The 20,056-nt window shown below is 41.9% G+C and overlaps 1 protein-coding gene across 1 annotated transcript in view; it reads right to left on the bottom strand.

Moving 5' to 3' along the window:
• Positions 1-20,056, bottom strand: part of htr2cl1 (5-hydroxytryptamine (serotonin) receptor 2C, G protein-coupled-like 1) — a 253,433-nt gene that overhangs the window by 167,009 nt on the left and 66,368 nt on the right. Inside the window, exons 2-3 of the mRNA XM_070548024.1 lie at positions 18,169-18,315; positions 11,277-11,378 (exon numbers count right to left, since the gene is read on the bottom strand). The gene's annotated coding sequence lies outside the window, so the exon portion shown is untranslated. The remainder of the gene's footprint in view (positions 1-11,276; positions 11,379-18,168; positions 18,316-20,056) is intronic.

Raw genomic sequence — 20,056 nt, 5'->3', positions numbered from 1 at the left:
GCTGCTTCCTCCTCTTCATCCTAAAAACAGCACCAACTGTTCCCAACTCTTATCAGCCCTCTTATCGTTCCTGGTTGTATAATTTGCCTCCCACACGATAAGAGAGGCCATTTTCTGTGTTCATCCCATTTCTTTAGTGTGTTTTGTTGCTTTTTACTCTGCAGAAACAAAAATTCAATCTCTCTAAATAAGATGCTGCTTATGAAGAATGCAGAAAGCTCTCACTGACTGGACATTCCTATTTGGTCTATATGACAGCTTCATGAAACACGTTAGCATCACACCATGCTCGTTTGTGAAACCTCTTTTGTAACGAAGGAAATCAGCTCTGTGCACTTCAACAGAGCAACATTAGAGCACCCCGATGTCAAGAGGCACTGCAGCTGTAAACTGTTTATTTCTTTTTGAACTCATTTGTTCCATATGTTATGCAAAAATGTTTTGAAAAGTAATCTTTCTAATTTTCATAGGAATGCTGAAATATATGGAGCTAGAATAGCAAGAAATCCTAAATATATGTAAAATAGTTTGGCCACAATCAATCGAAAGAGCTCAGTCATGAACCAGAGTCTATGGTTGTCTTTCAAACTGTCTCTGCATGCAACTGGACAGTGCTAGCAGCAATGAACAATGACGTATCCATAGCAACAGAAATGAGTCAATGGGAAATCTTCAAAGAAGAAGGTGCAAATACATCCTTTTTCTAAATGAACGTAAAGTGACAATGTGTAATTTTTACCATTAGTCTCTGGAAATATCCATTGAAATTTTGTAGTAAATGACTTAAAAGATGCCCAGGTGTTGCAAAAATATTGGCAGTTTCATAAGAATAACCAAAAACATCGGTTCTAAAATGCATGGTCTATGTCTCTAGGCGACGCCATATTATATGCCATGTTTCCTTCTACGGAAGTCTGTGAGGACAAAATGCATTTACTGATTTGTAACAAATGGTTACAAAATGTTCAGCATTAATAAACATTGTTGTTTTACACATTTACCTCTTCACTCATTGCCAGTGATGTAAGGGAATCTGATGTTCTTGTTATTTTGCTGGAGGTTGCACTCCCAGGGATTTTTGACCCTAATGGCCATCCGTTGGTAAGGTCTTACTTGAACACAAAAATAATGCTTACTTGTATTGATTTAGCTATGTACTGCCCCCTGTCGCCAGGAAAACTGCACACTGTCACTTTAAGTACCTTTATCTGCTCTTGACTCAAACAAAAGCCCAAGTCTAAATCATCCACAGATGATGCCTTTAAGGTGACTTTAAGTGTTTCATTAAAATCTTTCCAGTGATGTGCAGACAAAGACATACAAGGCAAAAACACCCTAAACCCTGAATGCATACAACACCCACATACTCACTACTCAGCTCAGGCTGTTTGCTTGATCTCCTTTGGCACATTTTTCCAACATCTTTGTTTTGTAAAGCTATGTTTCAGCTTGTCAACAGTATTGATGCCCATTTGATGTCTCTATTATGTATTTTTTCACTAATATCTGAACCTGGTTGCACTCATTAATCACCAATGCCTTTAATAATAATTTATTCAGTCCTCCACCAAAGCCCTCCTCTGTTGTTACATTCATTTGGTGTACTTGATAGAAGGAGGATTTGTGCTATCTTTGGTAGGAAAACACTTGAAGAAATGAGTGTTTGCTTCTAAATCTTGAGGTTAGGACTCAGCTGCTCCTTCACATTGCAATCAAAATACAAAGAAAGCCTGTGCCTGTTCTACAAGTAGTTTTCTCTCAAGTCAAATGCGCTCAACTGACTAAAGCCAATTCTATTAACAACGGTGGCACAGGAGTTAAGTGCTCGCCCCGTAATCAGAAGGTTGCAGGTTCGAGCCCCGCTCAGTCTGTCGCTATCGTTGTGTCCTTGGGCGAGACACTTAATCCACGTTGCCTGCTGGTGGTGGTCGGAGGGACCGGTGGTTCCAGTGCTCGGCAGCCTCGCCTCTGTCAGTGCGCCCCAGGGCAGCTGTGGCTACATCGTAGCTCATCCCCACCAGTGTGTGAATGTGTGTGTGAATGGGTGAATGACTGATTGTGTTGTAAAGCACCTTGGGGAGTTCCAGGACTCTAGAAGGCTCTATATCAAATACAGGCCATTTACCATAACATCCACCATTCCATGTCCTCCACCAGAATATTAGAGAGATTGTAAATCATCTCTGACATGACTGAGATCTGGGTGTACTCAGGAGACTCGTTATAGCAGGACGCGCCACAGAAAGCTCAGAGAGGAATGGAACCAAGAGGTATCCTAGTTAGATCCCTGAACCACCTCAGCTCATGCGTTTGATGAAGAGGAGCAGTGGCTAGTCTGACCTTTCTTTAGATCGGGGGTGCGTCCTGGTCCTGGAAGGCCATTATCCAGCATGTTTTATTTGTTTTCCTCCTTCAACACCCTCGATTCAGTGGTTTAAATCACCTGCTGGTTATAATCAGGTGTGCTGGAGCAGAGAAACAACTAAAACACACTGGATAGAGGCCCTCTGGATTGGGTACCTTTGCTCTAAACAATTGAGCCCCTTACCTAATATCCTAACACCTTACAGAGGCAGATCTTTTCTGCTTCTTATATCTGGTGAGATGTATTTGCTGTCTTAATCCAGATTTCATGACCCAAGGCGGGGGTTGAAATTTAGACGGATCAGCAAATCAAGAGAGTCCACCACAGACCAGAGCCATGACCTTTTCAAGGAAGAATACAGAGTCCTTGGTCAATCTCCAACTCCATCCCACCATCCTTCATTCACTGGCTACTTGAAGGTCCCATTCACTCATTTTCCCAACAGATTTGTTGTTGTTTTTAGTATACATGAATGCCTATTTTGAGTCATTTTCTATCCAAGAAGTTCCCAAGCACTTCTTTTTCAGACCATTGAAGTTTGTCAGTGGAGTGGACCCAAAATGGACAGGAATTATGAGTCTTACTCATTAATATTCATAACATGCAAATATCTCACCTCTCATTGGCTAACAGCAACATGACTTTTCTGCCGCATTCATAAACAAAACTATCGTAAAACATTGTTTCTTATTAAAAAAGGTAATGATGATGTGTTATATTCACAAATAACACAAGCCAGAATGTGTTCCGCCATGTAGTCGGAGTCTCTAATGCTAAAAGTTAGCTTCTACTAGCTTAGGTGTGCTCTGCTCTCTCCTGGTCTCAAAATGAACACAGCCTTGCTTGGTCGCAAGCAAAGTGAAACAAGCATACAAGCTAAATTTTCCTGAAGTAACTGTCATTGTCTGTTTCTGCATTTTTCCCCATGTGTCTCCTGATGTTCTCCATCGCTCTTTAGATCCTCCTTTTGTGTCTCATAGCGCCCTCATGTGTCCTTTGTCTGCGTCTCATTTTTGTGTCTTCTGTTTGTAGCCCTTCAGGTCATCCCCAGCCCCTCCAGTTGTAGCTCCAGCCTCTTTGTCCCAAGCTCAGTGTATATGTGTGTGAATCCTTCCCTCAGTCTGTAGGTTTAGTTTTGTGTTTTTTAGCTTTAGGTTTATCTGCCCCTCCACTGGTTCTCTTCCCCATTCAAATGTTGTTTGTCAGCGTTGTTTTGGTGCTCTGTGTGAGCTTTGGCGTCTCGTTCTCGAGTTCTTGTGCTCTAGGTGAGCTTTTGTTCCAGTCACCAGGGTTTTGGATTTTTGGATTTTTTGGCTCACTGCCTTTTGGATTTATTTTTGTTCCTCCTGCAAAATAAAGGAATTTTAGTTTATACCAACTCCTGCCTCTTGTCGTCTGGGTGATCTGCATTTTGGGTCCTAACTGTCCATTCAACGTGAGAGTAACTGGCTTTTCCTGACTCAGTCGTTTTCCTGTCTATTTTCATTCTTCTGCTAATACAGAAGTTTCATATTGACATGCATTTGCAACTCAGAGTATCACTAAGTATCACAAAGTCTGTCAGTGAATGAGACATTTACTCCCTTACTGCTTATGACAAGCACCGACCCCAAACCTGAGGCAGCATCCCACTTTCCCCTCTTGGCAGGTTTACCAACATTAAACTGTTAAGGCACCAATAATGTACAAGTTTGTCTCATACAGACTAGAAATGATCACTGCTCAAAATGACTAGAAGTTTATAAGAAGATGGAACATGGAAACCAGCTTTTCAAAACTATTCTCTCATCCAGGGTGAGAAATCTGTGTTGTGATAGATTGGGGACTACAGCTGGAGAACAAACGACAGCGTTTACATAAACCCGCTCATTTTGTAAACGTGTGTTTATGATCGTTGTAATGAATGTGTCCCAGGCTGTGTTTGACATTTTTATTTTTTAGTTTGTTGAAATAAATGGATGGCATCAGACTAATGGCTTTATATCCGACACGTATCCTGTTGTCGTTCTTGTGATTTTTTAATGAGGAAAAGCAATGAACAGGCAAATCTTCTCCATTTATATAATCTTCTAAGAGATCAACATCCCAGCTGAAAGCCACATGTACCATTTGTCAAGAGGAAGTCTCCTCTTTAGACGTCATTCTTCTCTAATAGGAGCTGTTTTTCACGTTAAAGATCTTTGGCAAATTCAGCATCTGGTTTATTCTGAGAAAAGGCCCTATTTCCATTCATGCCACAGTGAGCTGAATGTGTTTATCAGAGCGTGTCGGGCAGTAGCTATACAATATATTCTGTCTCTATAAACAGAAAGTGTGCCACAGAAGAAGATGCAGACCAGGAGCTGTCTTTCATTTCTCCCCCAACACTGCATATGTTTTTTTTTTATTTAAACCTTCAAATCTCCAAGTTTACTCCAGTGTTCTTCTATCTTCCTCCTGCTCTCCTCCCATCATCTATATAACTTTTCTACCCTCTCACAACACAACACTGTAGCACAAAATACCAGAGAGAACCTGTCTGGAACTGGGCAAAGGTCTCCAATCAGTCTTTCTATTAGCTTGTGGGTTTTTTCTATTAGCCACAATTTAATTGCCCAGCTGAACTCCCTGTGGGAATGGCTTGCCCCATGCTAAGTTAATTAGCAAGAATGGATTGAATGGCCTTGGCCGGGGATGCAAGCAGAAGTGGAAGACATGAACAAACGGCATGAAAAATAAAATTGGTCTGTAGGATACAGCATGCAGTTATCTTAAAGATATCTGTAATCACAAAGGGGTTAAAGCACAGAGGTGTGACCAAGTCACTGCTTTGCAAGTCACAAGTAAGTCACAAGTCTTTCCAGTCAAGTCTCAAGTAAAATCCAAGTCAAAGAAAACCAAGTCCAAGTCAAGTCCAAAGTCAATGATGTGGAGGTCCAAGTCAAGTCCAAGTCCTTAACTGTGAATTTTCAAGTCATATTTAAGTCATCTGTGCAACTTCAATTTAATGACGATGATAATAAATAAATCCCAGAAATAAAGTTTCTTAAGGCTTCATTTATTTGCTCAAACAAGCAGAAAGTGCAACTGAAACTGATAATAAACAAAGTGCTGCTGCATTTAGCCACACAAGATCAAACCCAGACCCAAGAATTATTTGTGATTTTTGTCCAAGTCGTGCCACTTTTGTGCTAAAATATCAAATACACTCTAGTCATCATCAAGTCAACAGATGCAAGTCGATTCAATTTGCAAGTCATTGGTGAAGTCATAAGTCTTTATAGAATTTATCAAGTCAAGTCAGAAGTTGTTAAAATAATGACTCGAGTCCAAGTAAGGTGACTCGAGTCCACACCTCTGTTAAAACACCTTAGTGACATCCAAACTGCCTAAACGTATTTGTTTGTTTGTCTGTTTGTTTGTTTATTAAGATCCCCATTAGCTGCTGACATACAGCCGCTATTCTTCCTGGGGTCTCATCTCATACAGTCATTACATTTTATATATATACACATATTGTGCACATCAGTCATGGTGTTGAGGCTAAGATGGGACTAAATTGGTCTGACAGTAAAACTAGTCATCTCTTAAACATCAGATATGTGTTTGGACTGAGCTGAGGTTGGAGAGAAGCATAATGAAAAACAACATGGGGACTCTAATGTAACGTGAGGAAGTATGGGGTTTCTGTGCCAAAGGTCGTATTTGCCCGGCTGGGTCAAAGCTGGGTCACGCAGCACCTTCAACCACAGATTAAGACCTTTGCCGCCAGCAAGTCTGAAGAACTTCACAACATCCAACACCTGCATCTCCAGAGGAAGGAATTCACACACAGCCTAGTCATAATAAAACAGAGTCTTAAGCTTCCTTTATTTTTGTTAAATAATCATTTGATCACTTTGCTCATTATAAATGTATTTTAATCAAATGAATGATTATTATGCTTTGGGTAATCATAATGAACTATCATGAATCAGTATACTTAATTAAATAATGTTTTTGAAGATGTTTAGCAATGACCTTCACACCGCTCACACAGGTCTGTAGTCACAGTAACTTCAAAACACATTTGCTCTGACGCACAACAAGTTTGCTTTGGGAAGAGAAGTGGTTTTGGTAAGTTAGTCAGAACGTGATTGAGAACAGAAGAGAGCAGAAGTATGGAACCAACGCCACGGGGAAAGGAGCCCTGCCAGCTCTTTTCTCCCTTCACGCTATTTCAGTCAAGCCAGACAGAATAGCCTAAATGCAACCAGCTTACGCAGACTCGTCCCAGAGTCTTTTGATTTCTGAGTTGATTTAAACTTGAGAAAGCGCATCTGTCGAACGCTTCAGCAACGTGTACCGAGGTCAACCCGGAACTGGACCGCCACACACCTTCGTCTTTTCTGCCAGCCCAGGTGTCTTCTGGATAACACATCCTCCGGGGTTCGGATCTAAAGGGGGTCCTGAGTACAGTGAGGCAGAACACGATAGATAGCGTTTTAATGCTGGTTTTCTAATAAGAACTAAAGTTTAATTGCAAACATCATTTTTCACTCAGATTCACCTTTTCTCTCCCTGAAGCAATCTCAGACACCTGCATGCATGCATTCATAATTCCATCATCCTCAAATCTTAGCACATCCAACACAAGGTCTATTTGTGCAAGCTTAAAATATCAACTGTTAAAGATTGTCCAACAAGGTTGCTAATGCTGATTATTTTTCCTATGATTGTCTTTTCAAATCGTTAGTTTAAATTGAAGAATTAAAACTCTTAAAATTTAAACTGTTTTTTTCATTGAACTGAAACACAGACAAACGGATATGATCGTCAGTTTATCGATGAAAACAACCTTTGAGTCTTCTTATCTCTATAACATTTGGTTAGTAATTTGTAAAAATTTATATCCCAGATTATTATGTAGAATGGTTTATCTTTCTTAAAAGAGCCATAAACCATTACGCTACACTAATATTACAGTAATTACTTAAAAAGCAGACAGATTGGACATCTCACAGCTGGATTATCAAAGATCTTACCCAACACAGCTTTAATAAGTTAAAGAAAATCAATACGCTTTAAGGTTTGTCAGCTGTGGCATTTTTAAGCCTATTTTACGAGTTCTCAATCATTCCTGAATCTGAACTCATTTTGGAGTCTAGCTCAATTCTAACACAAAAAAATTAACTAAAAGGACAAACAACTTCTGATTAATTAGATGACAAAATAAAATGAGAGTCTTAAATCTAAATGGCCTGTATTTGTACAGCACCTCCTTAGAGTTCTACAACCCCCCCAAGGTGCTTCACAACACAATCAGTCATTCACCCACTCAGACACTGATGGTGATGAGCTACACTGAAGCCACAGCTGCCCTGGGGCACACTGACAGAGGCGAGGCTGCTAAACACTGGCACCGCCAGCCCATCCGACCACCACCAGAGGTAAGGCAGGTTAAGTGCCTTGCCCAAGGACACAACAGCAGCATTCTCTGGTCAGAGCTGCTTTAACTATGAACCTGGCATTTATTTTGAAAGCATGCATGCCAGTGCAGGTGGAGGGGAACCCATAGGTTTCAATTGTTTTTCACAACTCTTTTTTGTCTTTCATTTCTACAGAAGCATTTTAATAACCTGACGAGTTAAACCAGGTCAGTTGTGCAAAACATGCAGGACTGAACTCCAGTAGAGGAAGAAAGTTGAGCAGCAGTGTCACAGAGGACCATGAACCCAAGTTGGACCAGCTGCTGGTTGAAAGTTTCTGCTGATCCCAAAAGATCTTTAAACTACCCGAAACATGTCCGCCCCATGGTTCTGGTAAAGAGCCAATGTCAGCTGCTCCATGGGGACAGAACATCTCTAAAGGTCACATATCACGAGCCACCCTTAATGCAACAGGGAACTCAGAGCACAATAGCAAGTTATTTAAACATTTTGGACATGTCAGGACAAAAGCATTGGCCCTTGCTTGATGGCTTTTTGGTAGCAGTGACTTTTAATAGTTTTTAAGAAAGGGTTTCTATTGAGACTGGATTGCAGCAAATATGAAATACCTCCATCTGGTTTACTCTGAGTACTCACTAAAAATATTTTCCTTGTTGTTTTCTAAATCCCAAAATGCTCTCCAGATCTTTCAACACGCTTCCTCAGAAGCAATTTTCATGAATTTTTGACCTTGTATGCCCAAAATGGTTCTCCGCCCACGCACTGTTCTGGCATGACTCTGTTAAACCGTCTCAGGATGAAGTGATGCACTAGAAGTTCCTAGAAGCCACATTTGTATACACAGCAGTCTACACACAACAACCAGAGGCGTCATGTGGCGGCAGGCAGGGCAGACAAATGCTTGGGGCCCCAGGCCCCAGAGTAAAGCCTGATTTATGCTTCTCCGTCTGCATCAGTGCGGAGCACACGCCACGCCATTATCCGTCCTTGTGTAGGGATCCGGCAGGCACGCAAGTGCGTACGGAGTCGAGCTCACTTTTTTAAACATCCGTCGAACGAAACGGTTTACGCAAGCTTGTGATTGGTCAGGACGCTGCTGTTGTTTACAGCGCCGCCATTGCAAAGAGAGCCGAGGATAACTAGCGGCAGACACGGAGAAGCTTGAAGAATACCTCGCGAAAAAACTCTAAAATTATTTACGTTTAATTCTCCCGTGACTGGAGGAGTGAAAAGATGCGCAGCAAGCGTTTTATTTGTGGACGGAAATGACAGGAAACGTGGGTTTAGAGGTGGGGAGCGCATGAAGCGGTGGGAGAATGAGAGACAAATATGTCCGTGTTAAAAGTCTCTTATATACACAAAAAACCCAATATAAACACACGATCTTGGACCGATGCTTTTTTTTTTCTTTTTTTGGTGCACCGTTCCTGGAGACACTGCAGCGCTACGCCCTCTGTTGTCCTGCCGGGGAATTGCTTTGCAACACTCTCCAGGAGACGGAGAAGTATGAAAGCAAAACGCTTCCGTCAATCCGTGCGTGTCTGTCCCTTGCGGAACTGACGGAGAAGCATAAATCAGGCTTAAGACAACTTTGAAGTCGGAATCACAACAGTAGAGAGACAGTGAAAAGTGTCCTACCCTTTCACACATGTCCTCATCTGAAACTAAAACTTTTCTAGACATACCAGGTTTGGTCATTTATAACTGAGAGCCCTGCGTGTTCCTAACACAGACTTAAAACCATCCACATTTTCACATAATTATTTATTATCTTCATCCAGTTAGGATCTAACTAACCAGCTCTCTTCATTTCATTACTGAAACATTTGCCCCACATTTCATTAGAAAACCACTGACATTACAATAAACACAAGGCTAGTAGAATAGACAATAACATGACATCACAGCAGTATTGGCATTACCATGTTGAAACCTTTAACAGTAATAGTTGCGCTGATGCAGCATGATGTAAAACAGCTGCTCCCATCAGTAAGTGTGACAATAACATGTGAACAAAGCAACAGCAGCTACCAGTTTTCTTCTCTGCGACTTGTCCAGGCGCTCCTGCATGCCTCAGCCTCCACATTGCAGGCGCTGTGTGGTAGTCACAGAACGACACACAGCATGCACAATGAGGAGGCCCCGACACGCCGTTTCACTTCGCGACAAGCTAATTAGTGACTTGATGCACTGACTGATTAGACTGACCTATCAGATCAGAGACTCTTGTACAGTTTCACACAGCTGTGAACCACGACCGAGACACTGCAGACACGAGCTCAAAGAGAGAAATGGATTTCAAAATGTATTTAAATAAAAAAATTGACTCCAGTATTTTGCACTCACACACAGAGCTACGTGGAAAAGTGGCACTGGTGACAAGAAACACGGACGTCATGGTGTAAGAAACAGCAGGAATAAGAAGCTAATTGCTTGTCCAATAGATGACACAATCTGTTACTTCTGGCTCTTTGTGATCATCTTACACTTTCCACAAGCCTGTTACAAGAGACTGGCTCAATATCAAGCTGAGTTTTGGTCTCACTCCATATACAACTCACCTCTCTCTTGGCATTGCATGGGGCTCCCCTAGTGAGAAGAGCACGAACCCGAGATAAAGACTGGAAAGTGCAAAATGTCCACTTGTGTAAAGGCCCCCTTCTAATACACTACAATCTGTGTGGCATTAACCAGCGTAGCAAAAAGGTACCTGATGAAGAAGATTCTGGTACTAATGAGGACCGTCTGGTGCAGAACTGTGCTTCAAATCATTACTGCCTCAGAAGAAAAAAGACGAATCTGATCAAATTAGAAATCTCAGCTGACATTACACGTGAGGGTTTTTAAAGAAGTCAGCGGTAAATTCCTTTTATCCCTAACTTTATGATGAAGTAGATATAAAAAAGGAAATGTTACTTTGAGCACCAACGGTTAAAAATGGACCACTTTTCCCTGAATCCGTTCTGCACAGAGAACAGCACTAGTGGCCTATTTAAATGGACAACACTGTTATCGACAGCTGCATTCTCCTTTGGCCTTGCTTCATAAAAACATAAACGATGCCGCGATGGGATGTTTTATTCTTAACAAATGACACATTGCCCTCTGGGCCAATCTGTAAACGTCCTACACTCATTGCCTTTTATTGCTTCAGAGACTAAGTGAACGCCGGCTCATACTCAGAGGGCCTTTTGAATTGAATTTGTCTGACAGGTTATTGATACTTTAGTCATGGACTTTATTCACTACACCAAGTTAGTGAGGCACCACGGCACGGGTCTTCTGAAAAGATTTGATTTGAGAGAAAATGTATTCCCAAGTGCATAACTTTGGGAAACAGATTGATGTATAGAACGGTACATGTGACCCTACGTAGATCCCTGCCAATGACGTTCAATGGAAGAAAATTAGTCAGCAACGACTGTTGACATGCTAACAAGTGAATTGATTCTTGTTCAATCAGAGCATTGCACTCATTCATAAATTCTGCAGCACTGCCTCACCATCTCGATGTCTTCTTCAACCCGACGAATCAAGACTCCAAGGTGCCCTCCAGTCATGTGCATCGCAGATGCTTGGCTCTAGATGCACATAGGCGATGGAGTCTGAGTGAGCATCAAAACATCACTTTAGAAAACATTTTGTGTCCTCTGCACAGCAAGGTGAAGTCAATTCCATTTTCAAATTAGTCAGCATCTGTAAATTCTCCTGGACCAGTCCGTGGACTGCAGACAGCAGGAAGCACCGAACGCACCACCTGCGGAACGAAACGCTTTACCGTTTATTTGAAACACTTCACTGGACAAAAACCACAAGATGAGTTCTATCAGAACGACTGATGCAGTGTGCTCCTGGTTTCCATAACAACCACCTGCCCTTGCCAACTAAAAGTACTTGCATCCAACTATAAAACACCCAAGAACACTCCCACAGCACAGCGAGTCAGGTTTATATTTATTTATATGTCTAAACAGGTGCTGCCAAATCTTTGGAAGACTCTTCCTCCTGCAGAGTTGGCGGTGTTGTTTTTGGGTTACAATATAACTTAGATAACAAGATAACTACGGATTGTATTACTTCACTGTCCAGCGAGGCCGGGCTTCAAATTCAAACGCTCTTAGTCCTTGTTTACTCACCTAAAAGGTTTTTCTCTGACAATTTCTGCATCCCCAAGATGCTCTTCTGTTCTCTCAACACACTGTCAGCTAAGAATTCCCTCAACAACTTTTCCACATTTGTCCACAATCACACTACTAGGACAACTGAGGTCCCATTGGCCAGTTCAAATTCTGTCTGACAACGACCAGGCCACTCAGGTGTGTGAGAGCTGTATTTAGCACCAATTTTGCCGGCCCATACTCCCAGGACCCAAGCAATAATAAACAACCATAATCTAAAAAATCTCGCTTATGTACTGAAAAGCCCACTGGGCTCCTGGTACATCCCAAAACACTTTGCCATTCTGGAAAAAGCATTTCTGCTCAGATTGACCATTTAAAGTCACAGTGGGGGTTTATCCGAGGTGAAAGTGGCCTTGGGTCAAGTTCAGACACTTAAAGTTTGACTCTTTCCATTCCAGATGACATTTAGAAGTCCTCACACCCATCTAAACAGATTGGACTGTTAGGTGTTAGCCAAGTTTACCAGAGTTATGTGTTACAGTCTACATCAAAGGTAAGGGTCCCTATCCAGTTAGTTTTAGATGTTCCTTTGCTCAAACTCACCTGCTTAAGTGGTTGAATTATCTGTTCAGATGGTCATCGAGCTCTGCAGAAGTATGACAATCACCCACTGGTTAGAATTAGAGAAACGTGTAGAATATACAGGGCAGGGGTCTTCACGAACCAGGATCTGACACCGCAGGGTCATGTGGTCACTAAAGACCCTGTAGCTGGTTATTACACAACACAGATATGGTTTTCTACGGTTTGGCCCATCATCCACCCAAAAGTGAAGATAAAATGGCACCAAAAAAGATTCTTTCTGATCAAAGGCGAGATTTGCTTGTGGCGTTTTAGGTTCCCAATGTTGCTGACCGGAACAAAAATGCTCTGATATCACATGTGCAACCAGTGTTTACACTCAATAATTACTTGTACAAGCTCAATTACCGCTCTATGTTGAATACCAAAAGGAAATGAGTAAGTTAAGGACCCGTATTGCCCACCATTTAGTTACTGCAAATATAGAAAATGTTTTATGGCAAAGAGGCTGAAGATGCGGGGAACTACTGCCACCTACAGGCTCGGGATGCCTATGAATATGCTTTACAATGTACTGTCTTGTTTTGGCTGAAAACAAGGTAGTGCATTTCCATGGTTTTGTCCTAAAAAAAACCAACTGGCTACAAGTGTACATGGCCTCGGTCCACTTCTAAAAAGGAAGTAGTGGCTCAGCATCTAGCGGTGATCTAAACACATTCTCGTGTACGTGAATGTGTGGCACCAAGCTGAGCAACATGCAGAAGAGAACTCATTGAAGCTACTGCAATGCATCAAATCACACACTTATGTGAAATGTGTGTGTCCACAGATCACTGAGCTGACCACTCAGTTTTAGCTTTGACACGTGCATCGCTCGTGCAACTCTCCTATCATGCCAACAGGTTGTCTCATTGCTCTGTTTTCAGCGTGAGATACAAGTGGAAACAGTTGTTGCACAGATGCTGCTGATGCTGAACACACACTATGGTTTGTCCTTGACCATCAGTGCAAAGCCACTGATAAACGCTGCATCTGAGGTCAACACCAGATTTTTAAGATTGTTTATTGTACGCTGAAGGTTAAAACTGGCTACTCCATTGCAAATCACACTTTTACTGCACAAAGACTAAACTTACAAGAGAAAAAACTTGGATTTCATGTTTTATTTATTAAAAAAAATAATAGGTAGATATGTTACAGAGACAGCAGTAGCTAAGAAGGTAGAGCGGGTTGTCCAGTAATCGGAAGGTTGCAGGTTTGATCCTGACTCCAGCCAGAGAGTGCTGCTGTCCTTGTTTGTGGCTACATCATCCCCATCAGCGTGTGAGTGTGTGTGTGTGAATGGGTGAATGACTGATTGTGCTGTGAAGCACCTTGGGGGGTTGTAGAACCCTAAAAAGGCCTCATACCATTTTGGTCTACCATATAAATTAATCCAAAGTATGTCCAAATGAAAAACTCATAAGAAAACCTGATCTTCAGTGGTTAACTATTTCATGTTTGGAAGGTTTTGGTTTTAACATTAGCCAAGGCTGGAGTTTATATTATAAAGCTGAAAAATTTATTAAAAAAGCCTGTTTTATAGTAAAAGGGACCACTAACACTTTTAGTAGCTCATGCACTAAATATACAGTTTATTTATTTCCACTACAGGACTTTTTACTGGTGACTAAATATTTCAGGCATCGTTCAGCCTGTGAGCGGAGGAGGCTGATAAACCCAGCCGAGCCGAGGGAGCAGAGCTGTGGGTGTTTCCGTCACTGTTCCACTTTCAGTTTTCAGCAGGCACTGCCTCAGAAGAAAAGTATGTCCTCGATAACAAAAGCCACCACGTCGATCCGTGTTCATTTATTCTTAAAACACACTAATGGAAACTTTAATAAGATTAACCCAAGAGCCCCTCACCTGCAATTGGCAAAGCTTTCTAAACTCTGAATGAATCCTGATGACTGCGTTAAAGTGACCTGATTTAACTTAATTAGACTGAAAGGTGAATTTCACATGTTGTCCTTCGGCAGCTTCCCTGGAGTTTGGAGCACTGAACAAGCTATTAATCTTTCATTTGCTTGATTAAATTGACCAAACTTATTGTGAGAACGATATACGTCCGTGTGCTTAAGGGATGGAAAAGGAAACCATAAAACCAAGTTTATGAGCAAAGCTAAATGGCCTTGATATAATACTGTATGTGCATACACAGACTCCCAACAGACCCGCGAGGTCAAACATCTAATAGCAACATGTTAGTGAGCGGGGAGTGAATCACTCTCCACCTCCAGGCTTGTGTGCCATCCCGGCAGTCATTTGCGATCAAATTAAAAGCAGCATCATGGAGCCAGTTATTTGCTGAGAGGGACGATGCTACAACTCAGCACAAGCTGATGGAGCAAACAGGATAATCAATGAGATTGTTGATGAATCAACGGTTCCTGATGCTAAACGCCACACCTATTCATGTCTTGCACAATAACGCTGAATGTTAGGGTGGCGTGCCTGGGGCTAGAGCCCCAGCTGTCTTCACAATGCAGAACGGACAGCGACGGGAGAAAGAAAGTACCTCCTCTTTTGCTATGGAGCATTGGGGACGTAACAACAATGATCTGGTCTTGATCAAGCTTTGAAATGAGACAACTTTACCCTCAAACGTACGAAAACACAACAGGAAATATGATGTTACTGTGAGAAAAATAGGAAAAATACTCCACGATCCGACAGCTTTTAGAAGCACCTTTAGCAGCAACAACACTAAGTAATCATTTCTACCATGTGACAGATTGGCAACCTGTCCAAGGTGTACTCCAGTCAATGACTGCTGGAGATGGAGACCTCCTACCTGCAACCTTGAAGATGATAGAGTGGATTGAGACATTGGATAGCTGGAAGGTGATGTTGGGTCGCTCTTCAATGCTGAGTTGCTTCAGCTTAGCTCAGTGTGTGTGTGTTACGTCATAGCCCTCTTAAAGCTTTAGTTAACCAAATGAGTCAAGCAATCAAAGCTATCCTTAGGCTCTCAGAAGCAGGCACATTGATCAGAAACTATTGATGGTAATGAATTGTTGAAGGTAGATAATGAAACGTAGGATCTCACTGAGCAGTGATGGTTCTTAACTAGTGGAAGACACAATATTATGAGAAAATTCATAACTTTTCAGGTGGAATATGTATTTGGAGGATCTTACTTATGTGTGTGGGTCACATGGGTTGTATGACATATTAGTGAACAAACTAGAACAGAACATTTAGTAATAAAATGTCTTAATCATGTCTCAGTGTGTATGTAATTTACTTTCACTTTATTTATAAAATCACTTCAAACCTCATGACTCATCAAAGGAAATTGGAAAGGGTTTGGGACAAGCTCCTGAATGAGCACCCTTGGGAATCACCCCCTTCCAAGTGTCATTCACAGTTTGCCACATCTCATAGATACACTTGAGTAAAGTTAAAGTCCCATTAGTCATCACACACTGGTGAAATTCATCTCCGCATTTAACCCATCCCCATGGGGAGCGGTGAGCTGCAGCTGTGGCTGCACTCAGGAACTATTTGGCTTTGATAAAGTGTAGAGAAAGTTACCATTTACATTTGCTGTTGTGTTCTCCTTCCTGATCCATTTACATCCATTTAGTTTTCAGACCGATGGTCTCACTTCTGACGAGAGGACGGACCATATATTAGGCCAATATATCATTTTTTTAATATTTGCCATCATCCAAAATTATTTTTAAAAGCTGTTAAAAAATATATAAAAATCAGGCACCTGTGTGGCCAACTGCCACCACTACTATACTGAAGAAAGGACCCGAAGACCTTTTTTTTTAATATTTTGAGTTTTTTTTATGTTTGAAGTTGACTTATTTAATTCATAAGTGAGTGTTCAGTTGTCTTTCACAATCAACGTGCTGCTAAAAAACACACACACACACACACACACACACACACACACACACACACACACACACACACACACACACATTTATATTTATTGGCTTAAGTTATCAGCCATCAGCAGCAAAAATCCTTAAAGATCGGCATCGGCCTTAAATAAACCATATCAACCGGCTTCTACTTCTGACTCTAGAGGACCTTTGTCTACAAAGGAGTTCATGGTCAACGCACTCACCATATTGGCCCAAATCATCAGCCCTCCACTGCCATGCTGACAGCTGGTGTGAGGTATTTGTTCTGGTATGCTGTTTGCTGTTTTCTTCTGCAACACTTTTAAACTAGCTAAACTTGTCTCTCAAATTTTCTTCTCATGAACACAAAACTTTCCCCAGATAACCGAGGTTTGTCGAGTGTGATAAGTAGCATCTGGGTGTTTTGTAAGTTTTTTGAGCAGTGCACAGTTACCGTTACCAGTTTGCCCCCAAAGTGTCTTCTCTGTGGATGATTGGATCCATGAACAGCAACAGCTTCTATATGGCTACTGCTGATATATTTAATCTTTGGCATGGAGTTGATGCACATGTCCACGCCAGACCAGAAAAAAAAACTTGTCTTTTAGAGGACATCGCATGTGAATGAATGAAGAAACACATTGCTGATATGTTTCATTATGAATGCATAAAAATCAGGAAAGATGGGTTTTGTTTTTGTCGACATAAGGTCGGGTTTGGTTACTTTCAGAACTTATGTCCTGATGCATGCAGTTCTAGAGTTGAAAGAGGGTGTGCTTTTGTATTACTGGTACTAAAGGTGTGTTACTAACTGGATACCAGTTTTAAACAATGCAAGCTTCATCCAGTCCTTACAGTTTTCTTCTGCTGCTCTCCAGGCAGGTCTAACATTCATCAGTGACCATGAGAGGGACAAAACAAGTTGTAGAAATACGCTCCGTAGCTCTATGTAGATAAATTAGATGTCGCTCACACTCTTTGATTTCCTATGGCTACGACTGCAACCTGATCAAATGCCTGCCAAGAGGGGTTAAGTCTGCAGGGCATAGTGACACAACAAGTTCACACATAAACACACACACACACACACACACACACACACACACACACACACACACACACACACACACACACACACACACACACACACACACACACACACACACATTGCTTTGGAAATGTTTGTGAAATCAGATAATAAACAATGAAATTAAACTCTCTCTCTCTATCTCTCTCGCTCTCCCTCTATGTCTCTCTCTCTCTCTCTCTCTCTCTCTCTCTCTCTCTCTATGTCTCTCTCTCTAAGTCTCTCTCTCTCTCTCTCGCTCTCCCTCTATGTCTCTCTCTCCCTCTCCCTCTCTCTCTCTCTATGTCTCTCTCTCTCTCTAAGTCTCTCTCCCTCTCTCTCTCTCCATCTCTATATTGCTCTCTCTCTCTCTCTCTCTCTCTCTCTCTCTCTCTCTCTAAGTCTCTCTCCCTCTCCTTCAATCTCTCTATCTCTATATTGCTCTCTCTCTCTCTCTCTCTCTCTCTCTCTCTCTCTCTCTCTCTATGTCTCTCTCTCTCGCTCTCTCTGTCTCTCTCTCTACCTTGCTCTCTCTATTGCTCTCTCTCTATCTCTATATTGCGCTCTCTCTCTCTCTCTCTCTCTCTCTCTCTCTCTCTCTCTCTCTCTTGCTCGCTCTCTCTCTCTCACACACACACACACACACACACACACACACACACACACACACACACACACACACACACACACTTATAAATTAAATGTATTTATCTTGGCAGAGGTCTACCTGTTCTCCTGGGACATTTAAAAAGGCTTCAAGGTTATTTATCGCACTTGTGATGTTTGGCACTCTAGACGGTCTGGTCCTCCACCTGATGTGAGTCAGCAGGTCTGGCAGTTTCGATCTTCCTCTTGATGCCTCATGTCTGCATCTCTGCAAGACAGTTGGACAAAACATTCATAAAAACAAAGTTGGCTTTCAGTGCATTAAACGACTAGACTTACTGAAAGTGTCAGAAAAAGCTGGATGACTCTCGGGATTTATCTGACAAGCAGATTTAATACACTGTCAGGTGTGTGGCTGTGGGGTTTTGTTTACACAAGTGAGTGGGGGTGGTGAGATTGAGTGTTTTTAGATTATTTTCTAGGGGTGACCTGCATGCAGTGTGTGTGTGTGTGTGTGTGTGTGTGTGTGTGTGTGTGTGTGTGTGTGTGTGTGTGTGTGTGTGTGTGTGTGTGTGTGTCCTCTGACTCGTTAAAAGATCAAACACTTGGATTCTCTCTGATTCACCTGCGGCCAAAGAGTTTTCTATCTAAACCAGTAATTTATGTGGTAAGCAATATGAAACATTTATTTGACACACACATACAAGAAGCTTTGAACCCTGCCTTTGATCACAAGACAAACTCTGTTAGTTTAAAGCCATGCGGTACTGAAAAAAAAAAGATTTAAAAAAATGTTGGAAAAGTTACCTTTTAAAAACCCTCTGAATTTGGGGAATACGTGTCATGAAAATTTTCCGTCACAGATTTAGTTTTGCTTCTCCCAGGTGTTTTAATTACCATGAATAGTGTTCATCTTTGATCTTGGCACGCATTTTAGATCACCCCTTTGGGCTGTTTGTTTCTGTGCCGTGGCTGGTGGCTTGGTCGGCGCACCATTCATTTCTTTCTGGGTATAAGGACAAACCAAAAACATCTTAGGCCTAGTCCACACGTAGCCGGGTTTTTTTTTAAAACGAATATCCGCCCCTCCAAAAACTTGCATCCACACCACCTCGTTTTAAAAACAAACTCTGTCCACACGTACCCGGATAAATACGTTGTTAAGGACATGCCAGACCTGTAGGCGGCAGTACTTCCCCCGTTCTTAACCTCGTCCTTCGTCTGTGGTCTTCCGCAAGGAGCAGTAATTCCTCTTGCAAAAACAAACAAGCAAAAAGCGCTTGGACAATTGATAAAGCAAGCGCAGCTCTGAGGGCATCCATGCTGTCGGCTAGTGTAAACACAGGTCGCACACGTGATGTCAGCATTTTTTTGTCGTGGAAAGTGACGTTGCGGACCTTAAAACTCCGGTTTTGTCCGTCCACACGCAGACACCCAAAACGGAGAAAACACAGATCTTCACTTTGGCCGGAGTTTTTAAAAAGATCCGTTTTCGTGTGAAAAAACTCCATTTTCGTGTGGATGACAGGCCAAAACGTAGAAAAATATCTACGTTTTGGCAGATCCCCGGCTACGTGTGGACAGGGCCTCAGTTGGATTGACATGGACTTGAGATTGATCCAGGCGCCACCACTGCCTCCTACCCAACGGCCTCTAAAGACCAACACCCCTGACCCTGCACTGGGTCAGGGTGGTCTAGGAAATGTTTTATTGGCCTGCAGATGTCCCGGGCTTCATTTATTTGAACTACTTCTGCTACTAAGGAACTCAGATCTGCATACTGTATTATCAGAATGAACATACTTAAATGTAACCCAAACACAGCACAAAAAGCACACTTCAAAACTGTTACACAACTTTTAATTGCCTTGTATTTGTTTGCAGAATAACAGCACACACTGTGTTGCCAAACAGAAAGAACACAGAGATTTAACATCCACATGGTGAAGGGAGATGACTGTGTTATCAGAACCAAGACACACACAAAACTTTGAGGAGAGTCAATAATT

This window comes from Nothobranchius furzeri, chromosome 2 (genome assembly GCF_043380555.1).
Source record: "Nothobranchius furzeri strain GRZ-AD chromosome 2, NfurGRZ-RIMD1, whole genome shotgun sequence".
Taxonomy (NCBI): domain Eukaryota; kingdom Metazoa; phylum Chordata; class Actinopteri; order Cyprinodontiformes; family Nothobranchiidae; genus Nothobranchius; species Nothobranchius furzeri.
This window is presented reverse-complemented; position numbering and strand designations above follow the sequence as displayed.